Below are 8,963 nucleotides of genomic sequence, written 5' to 3'. Positions count from 1 at the left end.
GCACACCTTTGACCTTTAGGTCTTATGACTTGCTGAAGACAGTTTTGAACTCTCTGTTCTTGTGCAGAGATGGAGTGCAGCCATCTTTATGAGCACCGACAGGGCAGAAAAGGTTGTAGGAGCCAGAGAGGATGGAGAATGCAGGAGAACATAGCTCACTGAATCCACTAAGAAGGCCTCATATGAACTCACAGCCCCTGAAGCAGCAAGCATGGGACATGCATGGGTCTGCACTAGCTCCTCTAACATATGTTATGGCTCTTAGCTTGGTATTTTGTGGGACTCCTAATAGCGAGAATGGGTGTTTCTCTGACTTTTTGCCTGCTCCTGGAACTCTTTTCTTCCTATTGGGTTGTTCGTCCAGTCTCATTATGAGGGGTTTTGCCTTGTTTTATTTTATCCTGTTTGGTTTTTGTCTCTTCAAAGCCTTCTCTTTTCTAAAGGGAAGCAGAGGGGGAATGGATCTGGGTGGGGAGGTGAAAGGAGAAGGATCTGGGAGGAATGGAGGAAGGGGAAACTGGTATGGATGTATTGTATGAAAGAAGAATCTCTTTTCTTCTGCGTTTTTAGATTTATTTACTCATTATGTGTACATTGTTCTGCCTGCAAGTATGCCTGCATGCCAGAAGAGGGCACCAGAACTCTTTATAGATAGTTGTCAGCCACTATGTGGGTGCTGGAAATTGAACTCAAGACCTCTGAAAAAGCAGGCAGTGCCATCTTTCCAACCCCAAAGAATCTATTTTCAATAAAAAAGTCAGAGAAAATCTATCTTTACAATCAGTTATCCTTTGTTTAATAACATTTAGTATTTTATTTTGAAAGCACAATAAACCTAAATTCTTTGATTAACAATATTTTGCATAATTTGCCTTTATGCTCCTTTTATTGAATGACATCTCATTTCTTCTCATATACTACTAGAGGGAAGTGTGATCAGGTTTAACAGAGAAAACAATCTGGCTGGATATATTAAAAGTGAAAAGTATAAAATCATTTTAGCATATCCTCTTATTTACAAAATTAACTGTAGAAGTAACTGGTCTAACAATAAAGACTGTTTTCAAGGATGTTTAAAACACACATTATTTATTGAAGTAAAAACAAATCAATGAAACAACAATAACAACAAAAAGCTCTTAAAATAATTAATTATTCATCAGTTTAGGTACAAAAGCACCATAGAAATTATTCTAAGAAAATCATTGTTGCATATTTTAAAATATATTTGGTGTTCATTTGGGAATGTATTTGTATGGGTATCTGAATGTGACTGTCGAGAGAAAAAGATTGTATGTTAAGCAGTAAACTGGAATGACAATGTGCTGAGAGAATGTTTCCTACCTGGGCCTTTCCCCTGTGAATATCTCCTCTCTATTTTCTACAATCTCTGTCAACACGTAGCATCATGCTAGTGGAGAGGATGGTATTCATTCTAGTGTCACCAAGTCTCAAGCCATCACCAACAAAATAATGGTAGCTGCTACTGAGACCTTCAGACTCAATATATAAAAGGAAGCAAAAAGAAAACAAAATGTGCAGAAAAAGTGATAAAATTAATAGAGAGGTCTATGAAATAACCTAAATAAGCAAACTAACCATGATTGAGAAAAAAAAAAAAAAAACTTTTAAATGAATCAAGGTGTGATTTAATTAGAATATTTTGCTTCTTAAGAAAGTAAAACATGACTTGATGTCATTGCCCATCTTGGGATGCTGTAAGAGAATCCCAGTGACTGGACAATTTACCAACTTATAAGTTTGTTTCATGTTCTGGTGAAATTGGAGGTCAATGAGGTCTATTGTATTGTCCCACAGTAAAAATATAAGAGGTTAAGACAATATAGAAAAAGAGTCAGAGAGGAGCTCAGGGGAGAGAAAGGAAGCATAGGGAGGAGGAAAAGATGTGGCAGTGAAGACAAACATACTTTTATGTCAAATCTATGTTGTCATTGTAATGAACCTTTACTGCTCTGAGAGTGAAGTTATGATAATGATCCCGCCTTAACAAACTTGACACCAACTCTCTCATCACCTAACCACCTCTTTGAAGTCTGGCCTGTCATCACTGTTGCTTTGACAATTAAGTTCTCAACTCATAACCTTGAGGGATGCATTCAAACTAAAGTATATGACTAGCCACAAAGAGATAAATCTGTATTATGGTTTAGATTACCACTGGACGAAGGTAGATTATTCCCAGGTATATTTTTTTTAATTTAAATATTAACCATAGTATGAGTCCATAAATCTGAAATACTTGTTATGTATTTTCATTTTGCCAACACTTCTTTCCAACAGGAGTATAATTGCAAATTTTATCATTTTTGTAGCAACAGGCTCCATACTAAAATTAAAATTGGAGTTTAGAAAATTACCATAGCAACCCTTAAGGATAAACAAAGGGCAGGAGGATGGGAGAGACTTATGTGCATTCAACATTGGATTTAGAAAGCCAGGTCAGAATTTTGGCTCAGAAAACCTGGTTGATTTCTGTAAAAGTGTTCCCTGTCACCTCTGTTTGGAAGTTGTGAAGGGATTCAGGAGATATTTGTCCTGATCCTGACACTTGTCTGAGACTTCACGTTTTTTTTTTTTTTTTTTAAACTGGGAAAATTCAACTCTCTCTAGATGTTCCAGAAGTCATCTGTCATTACAGATCTCATTCTTCCCTGACACCATGATGGAGAGATTTTTTTTTTAAGTTAGAAATAGTTTTGAATACATGCACATGTTTTAAACAGCAAACTGTAATACATGACAACATAGTACAAGCATGACTATATATCACTAACTTGCATTCTGAAACTAATATTTATTTATTTCAATTTAGTATTTGTTTTAGGATGTGTGCTTCTTAAAATAGAAGTATACAGAAGATAATAGCATAAATATGTAGAAAACAAATCAAATAGTTTGTTTAAGGGGAATCTAACCAATTATATTGTGGAAATAACTGTGATTGAAAGACCCATAGAGCTTGGACCCTCATGCTTCAACTCAGGAAAGGCGACACCCCAAATCACTCATGAGAAGCAGTTTTGATGCAACAGCTTGAGGCCTTTTATATTCCAAGTGCACTGTGGTCCACAGTCATACACCATGCAGGGGTAAAGGACTGAGGACCCCGAGTACAGAACTGATGCAGCTTTTATAGGGTTTATAACAAAGCCAGCACATCATAAACCAATCATCTCATAGCATCAAGAGCCTGCATGGTGCGGGCCAATCAATTTAAACCATCCAAACCCGGGCTTTATAGACCAATCAGTTTTCTATACCCTTGGAGCTCTGCATTTGTACATGATCCTAGGTGGGGTGACAAATGGCTGTTAGGTTAGGTCACTGAGGCGGGGGAGGGGGAGGGGGGAGTGTTTCACAAGCAGTTTACGAAGTCAGATAAGCAGCAAGGAGTGTGAACTTTCGCCTATTTACTGGCTGAGGATAGGGTCTGGAATTTAAGATATTTAGTATTCCTGGGGTCATTGAAGAGTTAGGCTTTTCCATCCTTACATGATCAGCAATATTAGCTTGAGATCTGGCTTTGGATTGAAGGTCTCAGGCATGTTGACCCGAATGAAACTTCTATCAAGACAAGTGGTGGATTCCCAGCTATCAGTATGGGGCCTGTTAGCTCTTCCTTGTTCAGGTCAGCTGTCTCTATGTGTTTCTGCAACCTGGTCTTGTCCTCTCCCTCTGCATCTGGGATCCAGTTCGACTCAGGGTTTAGTTATGGGTGTTTGCTTATGTTTCCAACAGGTATTAGATGAGAGCTCCATGATGGTGGATAAATTAGTTGTTGATCTCACTATCCGGGAAGGGCATTTATGGTAGCCTTTCCATGGTTGCTCAAATTGTTAGTTGGCGGCAGTCTTGTAGGTCTCTAGAACTTTCTTTAGGTTCAGTGTTCTCTTCAAACCAATAATGGCTCCCTCTTTTATGTTTGTTCTCTCTCTCTCTCTCTCTCTCTCTCTCTCTCTCTCTCTCTCTCTCTCTCTCTCTCCTGTCTTTTATTTTTACCCTGACTCAATCTTCCTAGTTGCATGTGCTTTCCTCTCCTCCCTAGCATGGGACTGATTCAGGCCCCCCTGAATATGGGTCTCAGCTAGGACTAAGCAGTCTAAGGAACCTCAGACAGTGGAACCAGGATGTATTCCTGGTGCACAAAATGTCCTTTGGGACACATTCCCCATGGAGGGATACTGCCTTAACCTAGAGACAGGAGAGAAGTCCTAGTCTCTACTTCAAATGACTTGACAGATTTACATGACCTGGATGGCATTGCCCTACATGTGGAATTGGTGTGGGGGGATGGGAGGGGAGGGTGGTCAGAGTGCATGTGAGGGGGCAGAAAGGACAAGAGGGAGGGAGGGAGTGAAAGAGGGAGGGAGGGAGAGGGCACTGGGATCGACATGTAAAATAAAAATAAAAATAAAAAAGACAAGTGGACATTAATTGACTCTCATCTGTTTCGCCAACATATAGGCTTAGTGAAATGGTTTGAGCCATTGCTTCTTGACTTGGGCTGGTAATTATAGTTTATTATGTTTACTTCTTTTATTTCAGATTAATTTTTTTACTCACTTTGGTTATATACTCACAATGTCCTCAAAAGAGCCACTAGGCCATCAGAAAGATGCTTGTATGAAGTTTCAAAGAGATATTGGTCATGTTTGTCAGGAATTGTACATCTTCTCTGTCTAACAAGCAAACACTATTTGGAAGGCCGTCATGTCTTGTTTGAATCTCAGCTTTGTAATATGTAAGGTCTTCCATTCAGCCCAGTAGAGAGGCCAATACACAAACACATTTCCTATAATGGAATGCTTGGGATTTAATATAACAGCTGTACGGTCTCTAATTTTTGTAATGTCAACCATCTTCATTAAATGAATGGGATAGATTTAGTAATGTGTAAGTATGTGTATCCCTTTTAATAAATCACGTTGGTGTTAGAGAAACAGTGTGTGTGTTACTCAGATTTTTAGTACCGTGACAAAATACCACAAAGAAACAACTTAAGAGGAGGAGGATTTATTGGTTCTTGTAGAGTCAAAAGCTTTGGTCCATAGACTTTGGTTCTGATGATTTGGTGCCCACGGTGAAGCCCAACATCATGGTAGCAGAAGCAAGCGGCTTAAGGCTGCCTACCTCAGGAGAAATCGGAATCAGAAAAAGAAAATGTCAAGCAAAGTGTTTCTTCTTTGTTCTTTTATAATCATGTGAGCTCTGGGATTATAAAAGGATCATTCATGTTCTTGGCAGGTTTCTTTCCTTAGTAGATTCTTTCTGAGTCAGAAGTACACAGAGATGGGTGGTCATTTCTTGGGCAAGTTCCAACATGATCAAGCTGAGGATTGAAATCAATAATCACCTAATTTAAAAAAATTTGTAAGTAGTTTGAAAAGTATGCTTGCTTTCAGAATTTAAGGAATGAAACTTTGGAAACAATGAAAGTAAATGATGGTGTGTTGAATAGAAAGACAATTTTCTTTGCAAAGGGGCAAAGATGGTAAAACTCTGGTGGTTTGAATGAGAAAGTCTCATAGATTCATTAGCTTGAATGCTTGGCTTATTATTTCAGCAAGTCATGAACTAATAGGGATGGAAGGATTCTTAGGAGGATTTTCTTTAGCAGGCTTTCCCTTTATTCAGTTTCTTCCATGAACTTATAAAAACCTGGGTACTGGGTTCTTAAATACAAATTTTGTCAGGGGCCATGCAAGAGGAACAGCAAGCAGCTCTAGAATTCATGGAACAAAGCTCACTGCTCAGCATAATCAACAGTGGGTGTGTCTGGGTGAGGCAGAACCCTGAGGAACTCATGCTGTTATTGAGCATAGCCCTACTTATTACCCTTGGAAGATATCATGAGGAAAACTGTAATCTATGGGATGTATGAACACTCTAAGGGGTTTTTATCCCCCTCCATGGGAAGTGTCTATGATATTTACAATAATAGTGATTGGCTTTTTCTAAGCATTGCTGTTGGAGCAGATCTCACTCCATGGCAGGGGAATGAGATGCCAACCAGCCATAGAGGGAAGCTTTTAAAGGGGAAGACCATGAGGTTGAAGGCCACAAATTCCAGAGATTCTATGGTTACAAAGTTTTCATACAAAGTAATTGAGAAACAAAGGGTATTTAGCAAAGGTGTCTTAACTGTCTGCTCCGGATGGGTTGATTAACACATCCTGGGGGCCTGGGAAAGGTTATCTAGTTCCTTGTTTCTTTTAAGGATATCCTGGAGTCTGGGGATTTATGACTGACTGGCAAGGCAGGTTGGAGAGGTTACCTAGTTGCCAGTTTTCTTTAGAGACAATGGGGTGGGGAGTGATGTTTACATAGTTAGTGATAAGCTCAGGCTCCCCTGTTCTTGTGGGAACTGCTCTTCCTGTCCCATAGCCTAGAGCCATGAGTCCCTTTGCTTCTTTAGAGTCTGTTTATTTTTCTCATTACACTTGCCTCCTCTTTAGTTTCTCTGACCTGCTGAGGATGGGTCTTTAAGCTAAATTTACTTAGGATAATTGTTATAAGATCTAATGAGTGTGTGTGTGTGTGTGTGTGTGTGTGTGTGTGTGTGTGTGTGTGTGTTATCTAGGTATGGGGGCAGAAAACTGATATTATTCCACATTTTGTGAAGACGTTTAAAAGATTTTTTTACATTTTATATTACAATACAATAACATTTCTACCTTCCTTTTTCTTCCTCAAAACAAATACCTCTCCTTGTTCTTTTTCAACTTCATAGCCTCTTAATTAATTGTTTTTATGACATATGTGTATTTAAATACATAGTGATTACTTTATTATTTAAATTCAACATGAAATAGTGGCTTTTTATATTTTTAGTTTTGAAGAACCCAGTAATAGATTTCAATTGCTCTGGACCCATTATGTCTGGATTTTAACTGGAATGTACTTAAATATTTTTTCTTTAATTTTCTTCTTGGGAATTTTTAAAAAGCTTAGCATAAAAAGGGCACAGTGAAATTAAAATTATTAATTGCAATTTATTAATTTTATCTTAGTGTTCATTGCTCAGCTAAGTGTACAGCTTTGCTAATACTTAATTTAGAAAAGAAAAGGAATAGAACAGAGAATTGCTATAGTAACGATCAGATAGGTAATATATAACCCATCCAGTAAAGTTCAGCAGGATAAGGCACAGACGTCCTCAATTAAAATTATTAATTGCAATTTATTAATTTTATCTTAGTGTTCATTGCTCAGCTAAGTGTACAGCTTTGCTAATACTTAATTTAGAAAAGAAAAGGAATAGAACAGAGAATTGCTGTAGTAAAGATCAGATAGGTCTGTAGGACTGTTTTGTCCAGCCGACGCCCAAATTCCCAAATATTGAGGATAAATGTTTATTTTCATTTAATTGGACTTTGTTATATAAAATTAAATAAAAAAAGATCAGATAGGTAATATATGACCCATCCAGTACAGTTCAGCAGGATAAGGCACAGAAGTCCTCAGAACAAAAGTCTCAGATGGCTGGTAAACTCATCTAACCATGGACTTCCACCCACATTTTCTACATCTATGAAGAGGTAGGTAACAGGGAAATGTTCAAAAGTAACCAGATGTACAAAGCTCAACTCTCACCTCATTTTTCCTTCTGGACATTGACATTCTGTAATGAGGCTGCATTTTGTTTGTCTGGTAGTAAGGAAGTAGAAACATATAACTCTGGAGTTTAGTCTCTCTTTTATTAGGCTGAACACTACATTTCAGTTTACCACTACTAATATATTGTTATCTGTTGCATATGTTTGTAAGTCATTATTAAACTGTATAGGATCTGATAAATAGATAGGTTCTTGCCCTGATGAAAAATTTATAATGTGGAATTCAGCAAAAATGTTACCAACTAGTACCTTCTGTATAGCTGAACTGGTGGACAAAAAAAAAAAAAAAAAAAAAAATGGATTTGTCTTCTTTGTGAAATGGTTTTGTTTTGCTTTGGTTGTGATTGATAATTTTGCTGGGTATAGTAGTCTGAGCTGACATCTCAGAGACTGTAGAACATCTACCCAGAGCCTTCTGGCCTTCCACGTCTCCATAAAGAAGTCTGGTGTTATTCTAAGAGGTCTGAATTTACATGTAGCTTCATATTTTTTTTTCCTTGAAGCTTTTAATATCCTTTCTTTGCTCTATACATTTAGTGTTTGATTATTATGTGACATGGAGAGTTCCATTTCTGGTCTTGTCTGTTTGTTTGCCTCTTGTCTTTTTATAGGAATCTCATTCTTTAGATTGAGGGAATTTTCTCCTATAAAATTACTAAAAATATTTTCTGTGCCTTTGACCTGGATTTCTTCTTTTTCCTCTATATCTGTTATTATTAGGTTTGGTCTTTTTATAGTGTCCCAGATTTCCTGGATGTTTAATGTCTGAATTTATTTTTTAGATCTAATATAGACTTAATATTTTCTTTGACTGAACTCTCCTCTCCTACCTAGTCTTCAAGACCTTGGTTAAATGTCCAGCATCTACATGGTGTCTCATAACCACTTGTAACTCCAGGTCTGTGGGAAACAATGCTCTCTTCTGACTACCATGGGTACTGCATATATGTGGTACATAAACATTCAGGTAAAACACCCACACACATAAAATAAAACCTGAAAGCATAGAACCGCCAACAATAATAATGATGTGAAAATTTAGGGTGTTCAAGAGAGATATTATGGAACTAGCAATGGATCTCAGTATCTCAGAACCCAGGAGAATTTTGTAGAGGATTATATTGTTAGATATTGAATAGAGAAGAGAAATATAGAGTTCTTGGGAAGCCTCCGACCTGCAAAGATTTCAAAAAGAAATAGAAAAATCAGTTCACTGTGTTAGTATAAATGTCTGATATTCTCAATATCCAAGATTCTGGGAGCCCACTAAAATCTTTGTCTACAGACCCAAACCATATGTGAGTTTCCTCCCTAAGAATATGATAC

This window comes from Phodopus roborovskii, unplaced genomic scaffold, assembly GCF_943737965.1.
Source record: "Phodopus roborovskii unplaced genomic scaffold, PHOROB, whole genome shotgun sequence".
In the NCBI taxonomy this organism is placed as follows: Eukaryota; Metazoa; Chordata; class Mammalia; order Rodentia; family Cricetidae; genus Phodopus; species Phodopus roborovskii.
This window is presented reverse-complemented; position numbering follows the sequence as displayed.